This window comes from Dama dama, chromosome 5 (assembly GCF_033118175.1).
Source record: "Dama dama isolate Ldn47 chromosome 5, ASM3311817v1, whole genome shotgun sequence".
In the NCBI taxonomy this organism is placed as follows: Eukaryota; Metazoa; Chordata; class Mammalia; order Artiodactyla; family Cervidae; genus Dama; species Dama dama.
The window spans coordinates 35,511,421-35,530,935 of NC_083685.1; the positions used below are offsets into that span (position 1 = coordinate 35,511,421).

A 19,515-nucleotide genomic window follows, 5' to 3' on the forward strand; every position below is an offset into this window, starting at 1 on the left:
CACGTTTTCTCAGGGAGACAAACTGACAAGAAAATACACTTCATAGATTTCTAAACTGAGTTCAGTGACCAATATGCAGCCCTCAGACCTAGTGTCAGGACATTTCAAACAATATGCCAGTGTATTCTGGAAAGTTATATTGATCTCAGAATATTTTATAAAATTTGAAATATTTCCAACATTTAAAACTTGCTGGAGTTAAGTACTTCAAGAATAATGAGGTGTGGGGGATAAGTTGGGAGATTAGGACTGATATAACATACACACTACTATATATAAAACACATAACTAATAAGGACCTAGTGTATAGCACAGGGAACTTTACTCAACACTCTATGTGGATAAAGAATCTAAGAAAGAGGGGATGCATGTATAAGCATAACTGATCCACTTTCCTGCACAGCAAAAACTAACAAATTGTAAATCAACTATACTTCAATAAAAAAGATAAAACGAGTTATTTCTCAAGGAAAAAAACTGGAATTATTTTAGTGCCTTGGCATTATTTGGTTTCTCAAGTGAGGTAGTTTAGAAGTTGAACAGTTACTTGGAGAGAAGACTTAGCTTGATAATTGTTTTAGACATAACGGCTAAGCAAGTGTAATGAAAGCCTTTATAATGTTGAATTCATGAAAAGCAGTGAGCTGTCATTACCACAGGGCATGCTTTAATCCCCTCAGGGAATGAATGTTACAAACACCACTTCATTCAATGTATGATACAAACTAAACTAAGATAATTCAGCTTTATAAAATATTGCACTCTTTAAGAGTACAGTTTGGTGTCAGATAAACATGCATTTTTATTCAAACAGCTTGTGCAAGATATCGAAAGTAATTAGTGAGTTAATGTAGAAAAATTACAACTTTTTGAAAGTTTTTCTCCCTAGAAAATGAAAGATCTTAAGAGCTAATAGAATACATAAGAACCAATAGAACTTCCAAGAACAAAATTAATTATAAAAATTTAGATCATCTTTATACAGTAGCAGTGTGTCCCTGGTGGCTCAGAGGGTAAAGCGACTGCCTGCAATGCAGGAGACCTGGGTTTGATTCCTGGTTTGGGAAGATCCCCTGGAGAAGGAAATGGCACCCCACTCCAGTACTCTTGCCTGGAAAGTCCCATGGACGGAGGAGCCTGGTAGGCTACAGTCCATGGGGTCGCAAAGAGTCGGACACCGCTGAGCGACTTCACTTTCACTTTCATACAGTTGCAAGGAAGAAAGTTTAGCACTTTCAACACTTAAAATATTATCGAAACAAATCCATTTACAATAGCAGGACATATGAAACTCTTAGAAATAAATGAAAAACATGCAACATTAATATCAGGAGAACTAAGAAACATTAGTAAGAGATATCAAGGGAAAGTTAATTGATACACTTTACTCCTCCATGGAAAAAGTTAAACTCATTATTATAAGATGCTGGTTCGTCTCAAGATAAAATTGACTCACAAGACAGTCACAAATTTTTTATGTAGAAACAAATTAATTAATATGTTTAGTGCAATGCATTAATAAATAATCCTATAATTTAAGTAAATTGTTCCATAGTGTTCATGGAAGAAAGTGCCAATAAGTAGAAAGAATTCTGAAAAATGAATATTAACAAGGGTCATGTATGCCCACTCAGGATTAAAGAATATCATAAAGCTACAGTAAATAAAACTGTTGAACTTATGCCAGAGTGAACAGATACATGAATAGTATAAATTATAAACTATAGACACAGAATTGTGCGGGACAGATTGCAATACAATAGTCCTTCTCACAGATCAATGCCCATCACCATGCTTATTGTTATATATTTGAATATCATCTTCTAGACTCATGTTGATTTTGCAATTTAGCTTTTGACTAATTAGCATTTAAAGAGGTTAGAAAATATTAATCACATTAATCATATTCAAAAAGCAGGGTAACAATCCGAAGAAAAGGAATAAATATTTCTGACCCCAAAGTCAAGATAAGAACGATAACAAAATGTATTTTAATCTTTTTGGAATGTATATATATACTTTAAAATAAAATGTAAACCATATAATCATATTAATTCTAGGATAAGTATTTTAGATTAATGATTTACATGTATGCTAGCATTGGAAAAAAATAACAAATAATAGTTGTCATGATGACTACAATATTGAGAGTTGTTGTTGATCAGTCACTCAGTCATGTCCTGCTCTTTGCAAACCTACGGACTATAGCCTGCCAGATTTCCTGTCCATGGGATTCTCCAGGCAAGAATACTGGAGTGGGTTGCCATATCCTCCTCCAGGAGATCTTCCTGACTCAGGGATAAACCACGTGTGCCTGTCAAGTCTCCTGCACGCCAGGCAGGTTCTTTACCATTAGCACCACCTGGGAAGCCCTTCAAGTAATCATAAACTAATAAAACTTAAAATACCTACAGTGAGAAAGAACAAAGAAAATTCAAGTATCCAACGAGTATATCAAAAATTTTAACATTACTTAAAATAAATAATGATAATAGCACAAATAGCAATGAGATTTTTCAGCTTCAGTATAAAGGAGTTTGCAAAATATATTGATTTTAATGATTTTGGAAAAAAGTCAAATATATGTTATTTCTTAGTTTTTTACAATTACACTAGACAGTATACATATACTCTATATATCTGATATACAGTATATATCCAATATATCATATATAATCACCAGTCAGGCACTGAAACATCAGGCTCATGAACAAGAAATATTATCAGAGATTGGTGTAGAAAAGACAGATAAAGTGCTTCTGTGGTGTACAGGGAGGGGCCCACAATTCCGGTCTAGTTATGGTGGCCTGCCATTGAATAGTTCTGTCATTGGATGATGGTTCACTCTACCTGGATACTAAAATGCAAGACTTTGAAATTGATACCAATGATACTCAGCTCATGTGCTATGGGATTTTGTTTCACAACATTTCACAATTTAATTTACATCACAAACTGTTAGAGTTACATTAAGCAGGGCTTTTGAAGCAAGGTTAAAAAAAAAGTCAACATAATCAGCATTTAAACAAAAATACAGCATGTTAGAAGGTGGTCTCTGAGATTGAATCTGTTATTAGACTCAGGAAGCTGTCAATGTAGGCAACAGATGCAATATTTATTTGTTTTTGCTCTCTCCCTTAAGATTTGATGGATTTAATGTGTTCTTAACTCAATCATTTTCAAAATATATGCTTTATTTTCATAATGCACCAGCTAATTTCATAATGCACCAGGCAGAATCCAAAACTTCTGTAACACAGATTAGGGGAAATATATTCACATTTTTTCCTTTCCTTTACATCATTTCCACTGCATGTATTATTGCCTTTGCTTTTATATCATCTTTCTCTTACCTCCACTTCTTGATCTCTCCCCATCGATTTTGCTATTCTTTCTCAAACTTCAATCTTGATAATTTATGTTGTTTACTCAATTATGTCCTGACCTGGTACTCTACTGTGAACACGAACAATGTTTGGGTGTTTATAAAACTTTCAGTCTGGCATAATGGATATGTGGCACGCTATTATTATTATTATCATTACCATTATTATTCCAACAGAATTACAGCTTATATTACTGTAGGATACTTTTGAAAATTGACACCATCTAAAATGTAATTCCCTTTTTATTAATTTAATGGTGAATTTATGGCAATGTTTGTGGTTTATTCCAAATGTATTTTTCCTATGGGGAGTGTTATTTTTCCCACTTTTGGTTTCCCTCTGTTTTTCAAAATGGTTATTGATCTGAGAACTATAGAATTTTAACATTTTTTTTCAGAGTTCATCACAACTGAATGGCTAGACAGCAACAATAGCAAAGAGTTCAAAGGTTAATTCCTATGAAATCAGTGGACACTTTCATTTAGAAAAATAATAACATAATTTTAGAGTTTGAAAGATGAAGTTAATATTTTAGCAGTGTTCTATAATTTTTAAAAATGAAATAAAATGTATCTCAATATTTGGTTAAACACAAGTGTAAATAATGCATTCATATTACAAATTATCCTTTGTCTCAAGATAGCTATTATTTGGATATATTATAGTGATAACTTGTTTCTGATGGAAAATCATTTTATTTGTATCTATAAAGACAATTTACTGATGCACCATATCTGAGGAAATCTATGGGAATATGAAGTAGTGTGAGTGTATAAAACACAGCAATCTGGAAGTTTTAGAACTCTCTTGAGATTTCCTGTGTTCTTCATCATCATAACTACTCTATCTCTGCTCAGAGGAAATAAATCAAACTTTTATTTTCTTTGAATAAGAGAAAGAGAAAAAGCAATTCCAATTCTGCCCAAATGAAACATGGCAATAATAATTTCCTACAGAGTAGCTTATAAAAGACTATTCCAATTAATGAAAGTTAAGTTGAACAAAAATCTGCATGACTGTTTATTGGTTTATAATTTTACTTGTATTGAGGGAAAATCAAGCAAATAGCAGGTTTGTTGTTTAGTCATGATTGCCATGCAAGAAAGAAAAACCTTCAGTTTGTTTTTGCTTCATTTTAAATGCAATCAAGAGAATGAAACCTTAGAAAAACATTGGTAAAAGATAAAAGCCCAGGAAAATTAAAGGGATTATAAATATTAAATATTCCTGCTTCAATCAGATTCAAATTTCAAGGTCTAAATGAAATTTCTTCCTTCTTATTCCCCCAAATTTATAAAAACAAAACAAAAAAGAACAAAAGCAAATTTACCAAATCATAGACAGAAGAATTTTAACTTTAAAATAATTTTTCAAAAGCAATTACTGAACAACATCACACTCAGTACACCTAGAAGTTGAGAGTCTGATGATTAAGTAAAAGTCATCATACACTAAATTTTTAAAGTTCTCTTTTGAAAATTATCACAAAGAGAGATAGAATATATTTTCACTTCTGTCAAGTACTGAATACGTTATGGGATACTTAGTTACATAGGTTGATTCCGGATCAAGTGCCCTTGCATCTATCTGAATAATTGTTCACATTTTCTATACCAACATCTATATCAACATTTTCTAAGTTGCAGGTATTGTCTTAGATAGGTATATAGAAAATAATATATTGGTCTGAGGATAACAGGAATATAAGTGGAAAAATAAATAAAACAGAGATTCTTGATTTTGACAAAAATAAAACTAAGATACTAGTTTAACTCTCATTACAGAGTCTTCCAAATTCACAGCTAAATAGCCTGATTTAACAATGATAGGAAGAAAAAATCTCTCCCACACACATACAAAAAAGCATAAAATTAAGTTCTGTATAGTAGATTTTAAAATAACTAATGTGTATCATCATTAATGCATGCAAGCTAAGTCCCTTCAGTCATGTCCAGCTCTTTGCAACCCTGGGGACCGTAGCTCACCAGACTCCTCTGTTCATGGGATTCTCCTGGCAAGAATACTGGAGTGGGTTGCCCTCCTCCAGGGATCTTCCCGACCCAGGGACCAGGTCTCTCTGGTCTCCTGCAATGGCGGGTGGGTTCTTTACCACTAGTGCCACCTGGGAAGGGACTTTAATCAGATGGAATAAAAGAAAAGAAACTACTAGTTCATTATTAATTATTTAATTCTTTTGATGGGCTTCCCAGGTGGCGCAGAGGTAAAGAATCTGCCTGTCAATGCAGAAGAGGCCAGAAATGCAAGTTCAACCCCTAGGTTGAGAAGATCTCCTGGAGTAGAATGGCAGCCCACTCCAGTATTGTTGCCTAGAAAATTCATGAACAGAGGAGTCTGGTGGGCTGCAGCTCATGGGTCTCAAAGAGTTGGGCATGACTGAGCACATACACACACCCACGATTATTTTGATATAAGTGTTGCATCCAGAAGGAAGCTTGAGTTTAGTTGGGGGAAAATCATACCTAGAGAATTGGGTTGTATTCTAAGCACCTCACTTAACAGGAATGGGATAAAATTGAGTGTATTCAGCAAAGTTAAATGATGACTCATATGAATAATAATGAATAGAACTAAAAATTTTGCTTTAGGAATAGAGCATAACAGAGAATACAACAGTCATGCTCAAATATTTCCAGGGCTTATCTGTGGAAAGAATATTAGGTATTCTCTGAAAAAAATCACAGTGCTGAATTAGCACCAGTAATCAAAAGCTACAAGGAGATAGATTTTACTTAAAAAGAGTAAAAAGATTTACTAAAAAGATTACTTAAAACGATTTTACTAAAAAATATTTTTATTTTACTTAAAAATATTTTCAAGTCACAATGAGAAGTTTCATCCACTTATAAAGGGTTGTATGTTATTCAGAGTAACTTACTATAAGCTGAATGAATATTTAAAATGCATTTTTGAGATTATTTGATCAATAAAAGAATAATCATCTGATAAATGATGATTTTTAACACCTCCAAAATATGTAACATACTGTAAGTGAACTATCTCATGTTAGAGAAGGAATAATTATTATATACTTATATACTTATATATATACTTATATACTTATATATATACTTATATAAATTCTTATATACTTCTTAGAAATTTTAATTTTATTTGAGAGAAAAGGGGAGGTATTTTCTTTTGTTAAGAAAACTGGAACATTTTGACTTAGGTTTTTCCTAGTCATTCTCAGATTTTAACCTGAGTCAGAATTACCAGGTAATCCAATGTCGAAATCTGGGTGGTATCTGAGAATTAACATTTCTAACAAGTTCTCAAGGGATGCTGGTAGGGTTGATTCTGGGACCACACTTTTCTGAACCTCTGCCTTGAGGAAGTGGGTTTCTAGTATTATCACTAACTTTCAAGCAAGTTAAGAGTACCTAGACAACAGTGCAATCTGAACTCCAGGTTATTGTTCAGAATGGCTAGCCTTCCCAAATTATGTTTATCATGTTGAAGCATGATAATGGTTAGCTTCTGCCCAAAATTATGCATCATTAAAAATTATCAAACTATTTTTAACTTTTAAGCTATGTAAGATCACTAACTTAATATTATCCCTTTATACTAAACCCTCTCATTCCCAGACTAAGATCCAACACTTTATTATTGTTTGTAGTATTCCCTATTAGCTCTCTGCTCCTTAACTCTCTAAACTTTGTCACTGACTCTATTTGCCTATAAACTGGATACTTTTAATCCTTGAAAATAAAGAAGTAATTCTCAGAGTTTAAATAGATACAGCTTTCCTGCTGCTTAGAACAATTTTATCCCTTCTTTTTGCTATGTAACACTAACATTCTTTTCCAGGTATCAGTGATGTTGTTTCTTCACTTACCCAAACCCCTCAAAACCAGTTTCAATGCCTACCTAATGCATATCAATAGCTCCCCAGAGTTAAATCAAGCTTTCACTTTTAAATTACCTCTCTAAATGTGTAAGTACTACATATGGTTGAAATTTCTGCACAGTATATGCTTAAAGTATGTTAACATTGGAAGATTTTAAATATCTAAGCGTTGTAGGCATCTTGCTTCATAATTTTCAACGGCTGTCAGTTGTGGTTTAAACCACAGGTATTTTCTTAATTATAAACAGTCACCCTGGCCTGAACAAAGGTGTTGTCTCCTTTGGGGATTTCTCTCACCATAAATTGTCATTAAAAGTTTCCAAGAAGCTTTCCCCAGCCAACTTGGCAATTAAAAGATGCTAATTAAGGAGATGATCCAAACATTCCCTGTGGAAGTTCTGTCCTTATTATTTGTTTGGAGTTCACTCTCCCAGGCCTTGATTATGGCTTGAAAGATCATAGGTTTGATTTTCCTCTGCTAATATCATGTCAAGCACCCACCCTAGGCAATACACATTCACATCCTCTCTGCTTAATGTAATTGTATTATTATATTCTGTGTTCTTACAAAACCTGCAGCAGTAAATACAATTTCTGCCGCCTGCACAGTTTTTACTAAAGTGGGTTTCTTTCTTTAGGAAATCATTTGTCTTTGTTACTTATATTCAAGTTATGTATAGTATGTATAAACATATATATCTTATACATATTCATACATTTTAATTTATAAATATAAAAAATTCTATACATAATCTTTCTAGAATATATATTCTTTCTAGAATGTATTTTTCTAGAATATATATACTCTAATAATAGATATTATAGACTGTAGTAGACTGTATATGGTGAAGGAAATGGCAACCCACTCTAGTATTATTGCCTGGAGAATCCCATGGACAGAGGAGCCTAGAGCTACAGTCCATAGTGTAGTAGGGAGACAGACAGCACTGAAGCGACAGCATGCAGGCTGTTAGGGAAATTAAATAAATAGTCTTGCTTAGGCTTCAGAGGCAAAGCAGAACAGGCCTCTGACCTTGCTTCTAAACTGCCTGGATTCTGCCCTAACTGTGGGCGACTGTGAGTGGCGGCCTGCTGTGAGGGCAAAACTTGCTGCACCATAGATGAGATAGTCTTGATTGGAAGGCCTGATGTTGAAGCTGAAACTCCAATACTTTGGCCACCTGATGCAAACAGCTGACTTATTGGAAAAGCCCCTGATGCTGGGAAAGATTGAGGGCAGGAGGAGAAGGGGACGAAAGAGGATGAGATGGTTGGATGACATCACCGACTCAGTGGACATGGGTTTGGGTGGACTCCGGGAGTTGGTTATGGACAGGGAGGCCTGGCGTGCTGTGGTTCATGGGGTCGCAAAGAGTCAGACACGACTGAGTGACTGAACTGAACTGAACTGAGATTGTTGAGCCCCCGGAGGGGGTCTGGCCAACCAAGCCCCAGGCCTAACAACATTCCAAGTTTTACAAGACAAAACAAGCAATATTAACATGAAACCAGTGCTGCTATTTGCTCATAGATTGATGATGATACCAGTTTGCCTCTTGGAATTATAAATGGGGGAGGGAGGAGTGGACCCCCAAACTACAATCTTTGAAGTCTCACCCACAGAGGACACCTGCTCCCTGGGACCAGACCTTTTCCTAATTGCGACTTCAATTGTACTGTGACATGTGACTTCCCAGTGCTGTTTTGAGTCTGGATATTGGTCAAAACCCAGTTTGGTGATGAATCCTCTACTGTTTCTATTTCTCTTTTCTTTTAATGTTAGTATATTGAAAGTAAGATAGATCATTGTCTAATAAATATTGCTATTATTTATTTGTATATAATGAGTGGCTTATTTTGTTAACAAATCCTTTGAACCTCAGACGAAAGTGGAAACTTTTGGCAAAACACACACGTAGACTGTATTATATACCCAATTTGAATTTATTCTGTGTATTCTCCATATGTTTTATTAAATGAACTGTTATGTATTATTCATAAATTTTAAAAAGCTTAATATTGTTTTTTAAACAAAAATGTTCTCACTGTTTCTTATATTCAATTCTTTGATACAGAATTCTAGCAATAACTATAATGATTATCTACCCTGAGTGCACTTCGGAATTATCTGCTGCTGCTGTTGCTAAGTCGCTTCAGTCGTGTCGACTCTGCGACCCCATAGATAGCAGCCCACCAAGGCTCCCCCGTCCCTGGGATTCTTCAGGCAAGAACACTGGAGTGGGTTGCCATTTCCTTCTCCAATGAATGAAAGCAAAAAGTGAAAGTGAAGTCGCTCAGTCGTGTCCCACTCTTCATGATCCCAGGACTGCAGCCTATCAGGCTCCTCCCGTCAATGGGATTTTCCAAGCAAGAGTACTGGAGTGGGGTGCCATCACCTTCTCCGTCAGAATTATCTAGGAACCTTTATAAATATTCATGTCTGGCACCCAACCTCAGAAGCTCTGATTCAAAGGAACGGATCAGACATCTGTATTTTTGTATGCTCCTAGGTGATCCTAACATGCAATCAAGATTAACAGCTTCTGCTTTAGAGGCCCTAAGAGTCAGTCTCACCTGTAATTCTCAAACTATGCTTAAACCGTTAAAAAGGAAATAACTTTGACAAATATAGAATCTTTTTCTTGCAGGTTTGTGTAATGTTTCACCATGATGATACCAAATATAAAGTTTCTATCAAGAGTCAGTAATATATGTTATTATTCATAATTGGCAACAGGTTAAAATCCCCAACAGATTATCATTTTCCTGCCAGAAATAAATTCTCTTGTCCTAGACTCCTGATAGCAATACTAACACAACAATAGAATTAATTTTGAGATTATTGCCATGGGTTGAATGTTTATATTTCTCCCAAATTAGTGTCTTGATGACTAACATCCAACATGCTGATAGTTGGCGATATAGATTGAGGGAAGTAATTAGGTCACGAAGATGGAGCCCTCATAATCGGGATTAGTGCCCTTACATGAATAAACGTAAGAGAGTTGGCTTCCTCTCTTTCTCAACCTCTCTCTGAGTCTTTTCCGTGAGATTATATAGTGAGAAAACTGTTGTCACTGAATCAATAAGAGAGCTCTCAGCAAACAACAGACCTGCTGTCACCGTGATGTTAAACTTTCAAGTCCTCACAGTTGTGATAAATAAATGTCTTTTTAAACCACCCAGTCTATGGTCTTTTTATTATAGCAGCCTGAACCAATTAAGAAAATTATTTTCCAACAATTTCATAAGTAAAAAAGAAATAAACTATAGTAGCTTCATTTAGAAGCTCAGTAATTTTACCAGTTGACATATAATTCAAAAAAATAGCTGAGTTTATGCCTTCTGGTGGTGTAGCATTTTACATATTATAATCTTAGACAATTTCAATAAGAGTCTATGTTCAACAAGTCTTTACAATTAATAGTAATAATATTATGAAAAAAGATATTCACAAAATGAATATAAAAATTCTTATGCTTTTCAGTGGCAAGCACTCTTTCAGGGGAATATAGTTTTCTACAGTAAAACCTGATTTTACTGGTTATTAGTGAACACTGAAAGAATTAAATGTTGAGGTCAATCCTTCTAAGGTTTGAGGAGAGATGGAAGCTTCTTCAAATCCCTTCTTTTAAAGTGTGTAATATGAAATACTATACCTAGAAAATATTTTATATGAAATAACTAAATAATAATGTTAAACACTTTGATGTTTATATTATGTGCAAAAGCTCTAAGAAGTTTAAATTCATAATCACCAAGTTTTCTAACATGTCAAAAGAGATAAATACCCTTAAGAAAATTTTTAACTATAAAGTTCTGTGATTTGTTTATCATTAAGTTAAATTCATAGTTGAAGTATGACTTTTCCTGAGTCAGATATTGCATACTAATTCACATCGTACTAAACTTTCAAAAAGAGACTTAACAAAAAATTTTGGAGCTTCAGTTTTAGTACTTTTTTTTTCTTAAAGGATGAATATTCAGTCTCTTAATCACTCTATAATTGTTTAGTTCAACATTCGTCAGCAGCAGCCATAATATAACATCTGTTCACATCTCATTTTTTCCCAACTAGGTAGACAAATAAAAGATCTAGTATTAAAATAATTCCTAAGCGTCATTCTGAAATATTTTACAAAAATAAATACTTTGGTACAATCACTTTGAAAACTCTTCAGAATTATCTATTAAAACTAAATGTATGCTGACCCTGTCACCTTACAATTACACTCCAAGAGAAATGAGTACAGATGTCCAGAAAAAGGCAAATGTGAGAATGCCTTGATAGCCCCAAACTGGAAACAATTCAAATACTCATCATTAGCAGAATGCATAAAAAAATGTGAATTTCATGTGACAGGGCACTTTAGATTAACATGAACAATAAAATTCTTGTATATTCAACAGTGTGGATAAATATTACTGATACAGTGTTTAGCAAGAAAAAAATGAATACATAAAAGTTCCCTTAGGAGGATTCTATTAATATAAAGTTCAAAAGCAAAACAAATTACAGAAATAGTGAACAATGTGGAATAGTTATTACCTTCAAAAGACAGTATGGATTAAAAGTGGCAAGAGGAACTTTCTGGACTGTAGGAAATATTTGCATTATAATCTGAGTGATAGCTCTGTGGGTGGACATGTATATTAACATTTATTTAAATGTGCGGTGATTACCTATTTACATTGCTGTATCTGACTACCTCAAATTAAAAGTTGATGCATTTCAATATTTTTTCAACAACAGTCTAGTTACTGATAGCAATATTTTCAGAAATAGTGCTTCATACATGAACAGTTTGTAATTTAAATCCTGTCTGATAATTCTTAGCACAGCATCAGCATTCTCTTTCTAGGATAAAATATCCTAAAATAGACAATGTATAAATATTACTTTGTTACTACAAAAAATATTAAGCCAAAGCTTGAACATTGTTAGTTTCAAGAGATGGCAAAGTCAGTTGATGTGTATAGCAGTAATTAGTTCTAAAAGCCACTAGAGCGGAGTTACCTAAATTGTGTTTCCCAGAATATCAGAAGGTATTCAAATCTTTCTATAGTTCATTTAGTTGGGAAATTCTAGGTTAAGCAAAGTTTAGAATATTTCTCAGGCTTTAATATGCTCTTGTGCATTGTGGATTTTCACAGAAGCATTATATGCCGTTTTCTCCAAATGACTTGGTCATTAGAATCCATTTTCAGCAGAACATTTCACAGAAATAATGTTCTCAAGGGCAATAAATGAAGACTGCTGGGAGGTGAATAAGGAATTTTATTATATCAATCAAAAGGAAAAATCCTAAGATCTTCAGGAACAATTTTCCAGAGAGGGGGACAATGAACACAGCAAGAGGTTTTACAGTAAGAAGTTTTAATCTATAATGCATAACTCAATTATATTTACCTTTTAAAAGGGTTTATTATAAGGATGGACTTAAACGACTGATTTTCATAGGGAAAATTAAAAGGAATTGCGTTTCTTTGGGAAGAACACATAGTTAATTGGAATCCCAAGTTTTGAAGAAAATGTTTCAATATGGGAGCTGAAAGTTGAATAGAATTGATGGAAATGTTATTACATTATAGATGGAAATACTTATATAGCAATACTACACCTAGGCTTCATGTATGTAAGTGCTATGACAGAGTGTCTTTAAAAAGCATTAGAAAAGATATCACTAATGTGTAGAGTCTCTATCTACTCTTTGTTAGAAAGTCAGAAATTTTGGACTTTCCTGGTAGTCCAGTGGTTACGAATCCTTCTTCCATTGCAAGAAACATGTATTTGATCCACGGTCAGTGATCTAAAATCCACATGCCACACATAGAAAGAAGCCTGTTCACTGTAATTATGAGTCTGTGCACAGCTACAAGAGAAACCCACACAATGCAGTCAAAAATAAAAGTTAAGTCAAATTTAGAAAGGAAGAAGATCATAATTGTATTTGCAAATCTTTCATTAATTGATTTTAGCAACCTGGACATGTAAAAATTAGGGGCTGAATTTTTCATTAGCCAAATGAAGGCACTAGAATAGTAGTCAGATAAGACACATTTCAATTTCAACTTTTAGTGATATAACTTATGTGTAAATAAATGTAATTAGGTTTCAAAAATTTAATTTTTTTTCTCTTGGAAAATAGCTTTCAGACTGTCCTTAATTTGTATATATATATAGTTCATTCACATATATATCAAATATGTATAACTCTAAAACTTACAGGATAAATACAAAAAGTGAAAGTCAACAGCGTTCAATAGATGGTATAAAATCGATACAATGAATGACATAATGTTGAGCTTTATTAACACTTGCCACATGCCTATCACACTCAAAGGTTAAAGGAAGACCTCAGTAGGGCTAAATATCTTTTACTTACATATCCTTTTAATTATTAAATAATAGTTCATTTATAAAATGTGTCAAAAAATTAGTATAATATGATAAAAGAAGAGACATTTCCTCATTAAAACAGTTACATGCTCTGTTATGCTTTCCTTCCTTAACTGGAGTTTTAATCAATGATATAGCTGCTATTTCTTGTTTGCCTATCATTAATCTTCTCAGAGAAGAGACTTATAAAGATTATATACTAGGGAAATACTTTTTAGGCTTTAAATTGGGTGTGACTGATTCATTTAAGTGACTCATAAACTAACTGCAATAGATGAATTCCTAAAATCTTTTTAACAATGAATGATAGCTCAGTTCAGTATATTTTAGTTGCTCAGTCATGTCCAAATCTTTGCGACCCCATGGACTGCAGCATTCCAGGCCTCGCTGTCCATCACCAACTCCTAGAATTGACTCAAACTGGTGTCCATTGAGTCAGTGATGCCACCCAACCATCTCATCCTCTGTCATCCCCTTCTTCTCCAGCCTTCAATCTTTCCCAGCATCAGGGTCTTTTCAAAGGAGTCAGTTCATCTCATCAGGTGGCCAAAGTATTGGAGTTTCAGCTTCAGCATCAGTCCTTCCAATGAATATTCAGGATTGATTTCCTTTAGGATGCACTGGTTGGATCTCCTTGAAGTCCAAAGGACTCTCAAGAGTCTTCTCCAACACCACAGTTCAAAAGCATCAATTCTTCAGCACTCAGATTTCTTTATAGTCCAATTCTCACATCCATACATGACTACTGGAAAAACCATAGCCTTAACTAGATGGACCTTTGTTGGGAAAACAATGTCTCTGATTTTTAATATGCGGTCTTGGTTGCTCATAAATTTCCTTCCAAGGAGCAAGCATCTTTTAATTTCCTGGCTGCAGTCACCATCTGCAGTGATTTTGGAGCTAAAAAAAAAAGTCTCTCACTGTTTCCATATTTTCCCTATCTATTTGCCATGAAGTGATGGGACCAGATGCCATGATCTTAGTTTTCTGAATGTTGAACTTTAAGCCAACTTTTTCACTCTCCTCTTTCACTTTCATCAAAATGCTCTCTAGATCTTCTCTTTCTGCCATCAGGGTGGTGTCATCTGCATCTGAGGTTATTGGTATTTCTCCTGGCAATCTTGATTCCAGCTTGTGCTTAATCCAGCCCAGCATTTCTCATGATGTACTCTGCTTATAAGTTAAATAAGCAGGGTGACAATACTTGACGTACTCCTTTCCCTATTTGGAACCAGTCTGTTGTTCTATGTCCAGTTATAACTGCTGCTTCCTGACCTGCATACAGATTTCTCAGGAGACAGGAAAGGTGGTCTGGTATTCCTATCTCTTTAAGATTTTCTACAGTTTATTGTGATCCACACAGCCAAAGGCTTTGGCATAGTCAATAAAATAGAAATAGATGTTTTTCTGGAACTCTTGTTTTTTTCAATGATCCAACAGATGTTGGCAATTTGATCTCTTGTTCCTCTGCATTTTCTAAATGCAGCTTGAACATCTGGAAGTTCACGGTTCATGTACTGTTAAGCCTGGCTTAGAAAATTTTGATCATTACTTTACTAGCATGTGAGATGAGTGCAATTGTCTGGTAGTCTGAGCATTCTTTGGCATTGCCTTTCTTTGGGATTGTAATGAAAACTGACCTTTTCCAGTCCTGTGGCCACTGCTGAATTTCCCAAATTTGCTGGCATATTGAGTGCAGTACTTTCACAGCATCATCTTTCAGGATTTGAAATAGCTCAACTGGAATTCTATCACCACCATTAGCTTTGTTAATAGTGATGCTTCCTAAGGCTCACTTGACTTCACACTCCAGGATGTCTGGTGAGTGATCACACCATCGTGGTTATCTGGATCATGAAGATCTTTTTGCATAGTTCTTCTGTGTATTCTTGCCATCTCTTCTTAATATCTTCCATTTCTGTTAGGTCCATACCATTTCTGTCTTTTATTGTGCCCATCTTAGCATGAAATGTTCCCTTGGTATCTCTAATTTTCTTGCAGAGATCGCTAGTCTTTCTCTTTCTATTGTTTTCCTCTATTTCTTTGCATTGCTCACTGAGGAAAGCTTTCTTATCTCTCCTTGCTACTCTTTGTAACTCTGCATTCAAATGGGTATATCTTTCCTTTTCCCCTTTGCTTTTTGCTTCTCTTCTATTCACAGCTATTTGTAAGCCCTCCTCAAACAACCTTTTTGCCTTTTTTTTTTTTTTTTTCTTTTTCTTGGGGATGGCCTTGATCCCTACCTCCTGTACAGTGTCCCAAACCACCATCCATATTTCATCCTGGCACACTGTCCATCAGATCTAATCCCTTGAATCTAATTCTCACTTCCACTGTATCATCGTCAGGGATTTGATTTAGGTCATACCTGAATGGTCTAGTGGTTTTCCCTACGTTCTTCAATTTAAGTCTGAATTTGGCAATAAGGAGTTCATGATCTGAGCCACAGTCAGCTCCTGGTCTTGTTTTTGCTGACTATATAGAGCTACTCCATCTTTGACTTCAAAGAATATAATCAATCTGATTTCAGTATTGACCATCTGGTGATGTCCATGTGCAGAGTCTTCTCTTGTGTTGTTGGAAGAGGGTGTTTGCTATGACCAGTGCGTTCTCTTCACAAAACTCTATTAGCCTTTGCCTTGCTTCATTCTGAACTCCAAGGCCAAATTTGTCTGTTACTCCAGATATTTCTTGACTTCCTACTTTTGCATTCTAGTTTCCTATGATAAAAAGGACATCTTTTTTGGGTGTTAGTTCTAGAAGGTTTTGTAGGTCTTCATAGAACCATTCAACTTCAGCTGCTTCAATATTATTGGTCAGGGCACAGACTTGGATTACTCTGATTTTGAATGATTTGCCTTGGAAACAAACAGAGATCATTCTGTCGTTTTTGAGACTGAATCCAAGTATTGCATTTTGGACTCTTTTGTTGACTATGATGGCTACTCCATTTCTTCTAAGGGATTCTTGCCCATAGTAGTAGATATAATGGTCATCTGAGTTAAATTCACCCATTCCAGTCCATTTTAGTTTGCTAATTCCTAAAATGTCGATATTCACTCTTGCCATCTCCTGGTTGACCACTTCCAATTTGCCTTGATTCATAGACTTAACATTCCAGGTTCCTATGCAATATTGCTCTTTACAGCATTGGACTTTACTTCCATCACCAGTCACATCCACAACTGGGTGTGGTTTTTACTTTGGCTCTGTCCCTTCATTCTTTCTGGAGTTAGTTCTCCACTTATTTCCAGTAGCATATTTGGCACCTACCAACCTGGGGAGTTCATCTTTCAGTGTCCTATCATTTTGCCTTTTCATACTATTCATGGGGTTCTCAAAGCAAGAATACTGAAGTGGTTTGCCATTCCCTTCTCCAGTGGACGATGTTTTGTCAGAACTCCCCGTCCATCTTGGGTGGCCCTACATGGCATGGCTCATAGTTTCATTGAGTTAGTTGGACAAGCCTGTGGTCCATGTGATCAGATTGATTCGTTTTCTGTGATTGTGGTTTTCAGTCTGTCTGCCTCTGATGGAGAAGGATAAGAAGCTTGTGGAAGCTTCCAAATGGGAGAGACTGACTGAGAGGGATAGCTCAGTTGGTAAAGAATCCATTTTCAATGCAGGGAACGCTGGTTCAATTCCTGGGTCAGGAAGATCCACTGGAAAAGGGATAGGCTACCCACTCCAGTATTCTTGGACTTCTCTGGTAGCTCAGCTGGAAAAGAATACGCTTGCAATGTGGGAGACATGGGTTCGATCCTTGGGTTTGGAAGATACCCTGGAGAAGGGAACAGCTACCCACTCCAGTATTCTGGCCTGGAGAATTCCATGGACTGTATAGTCCATTGAGTTGCAAAGAGTCAGACACAACTGAGCAACTTTGACTTTCATCTATGCTCTAGAATTTTACATATACTTACATAGTATAGGAAATATGCAGTCATCTTATTATTGTTGTTGTTGTTCAGTCGCTATATTTTGTCCAACTCTTTGTGATCCCTTGGACTGCAGCATGCAACACTTCTCCCTACTCCACTGTCGCCCTAATTTTGCTCAAATTCATATCCATTGAGTTGCTGATGCTATCTAACTATCTCAACCTCTGTGCCCCCTTCACCTTTTGCCTTCAATCTTTCCCAGCATCAGGGTCTTTTCAATGAGTTGGCTCTTTGCACCAGGTAGCCAAAGTATTGGAGCTTCAGCTTCAGCACCACTCCTTCCGAAGAATATTCAGGGTTGATTTATTTTAGAATTAACTGGTTTAATTTCCTTGGTGTCCAAGGAACTCTCAGGAGTTTTCTTCAGCACCACAATTCAAATACATCAGTTCTTCTGCTCTCAGCCTTCTTTATGGTTCAGTTCTTACAGTCATACAAGGCTACAGGAAAAACCATAGTTTTGACTATACAGACATTATTCAGCAATGTGATGTCTCTGCTTTCTAACATGCTGTGTAGGTTTGTTATAGCTTTCCTACAGATGAACTTTCATCTTTTAATTTCATGGCCACAGTCACCATCCACAGTGATTTTGAAACTCAAGAAAATAAAACTTGTCACTGCTTCCGCTTTTTCCCCTCCTATGTCCTATGATGTGATGGGACAAAATACCATGATCTTAGCTTTTTGAGTGGTGGGTTTCAAGTCAGCTTTTTCATTCTCCTCTTTACCCTCATCAAGAGGCTCTGTAGTTCACTTTCACTTTCTGCCACTAGAGTGGTATCATCTGCATATTTGCAGTTGCTATTTCTCCTGACAATATAGACTCCAGACTGTGATTCATCCAGCCAGACATTTCTCATGATATACTCTGCATAGAAGTTAAATAAGCAGGGTGGTAACATACTGCCTTTTTGTACTCCTTTCCCAATTTTGAACCAGTCCATTTTTCCATGTCCAGTTCTAACAATTGCTTCTTGACCCACATACAGGTTTCTCAGGAGACAGGTAAGATGGTCTGTACTCCCATCTCTTTAAAAATTTTCAACAGTTTGCTGTAACCCACATAGTCAAAGGATTTGGTATTATCAATGAAGCAGAGGTAGATGCTTTGCAGAAAGCCCTTGCTTAATCCATGATCCAAATAATTTTGGCAAATAGATCTTTGGTTCGTCTGTCTTTTCTAATTCCAGCTTGTGCATCTGAAAATTCTCATTTAACATTCTGCTGAAGTCTTGTTTTCTTGGGCTCCAAAATACTGCAGATGGTGACTGCAGGCATGAAATTAAAAGACACTTGCTCCTTGGAAGTTTATATAAAAGATCTGTATATGACCAACCTACTCACAATATTAAAGCAGAGACATTGCTTTGCTGACAAAGGTGCACCTAGTCAAAGCTATGGTTTTTCCAGTAGTCATGTGTGGATGTGAGAGTTGGACCTTAAAGAAAGCTGAGCACCAAAGAATTGGTGCTTTTGAACTGTGGGGTTGGATAAAACTCTTGAGAGTCCCTTGGACAGCAAGGCGATCAAACCAGTCAAACCTAAAGGAAATAAACCCTGAATAGTCTTCCTGATGTGAAGAGCTGACTCATCAAAATAGATCCTGATGCTGGGAAAGATTGAAGGCAGGAGGAGAAAGAGATGACAGAGGATGAGATGGTTGGATGGCATCACCAACTTGATGGACGTGAGTTTGAGCAAGCTCTAGGAGTTGCTGTTGGATCCAAATGTTTGGATGGCATCTCCAGCAATCTCTGGGAGATAGTGAAGGACAGAGAAGATTGGCAAGCTGCAGTCCATGGGTTCGCAAAGAGTCAGACATGACTGAGTGACTGAGCTGAACTGAACTGAAGACTTGCCATTGTTGTTCAGTTGTTCAGTGATGTCTGACTGTTTGTGACCCAATGGACTGCA

At 35.7% G+C, this 19,515-nt stretch overlaps 1 protein-coding gene across 1 annotated transcript in view; it reads right to left on the reverse strand.

The window, feature by feature from the left end:
• Window positions 1–19,515, reverse strand: part of FSTL5 (follistatin like 5) — an 864,841-nt gene that overhangs the window by 767,735 nt on the left and 77,591 nt on the right. The gene's annotated exons all lie outside the window — the stretch shown is intronic.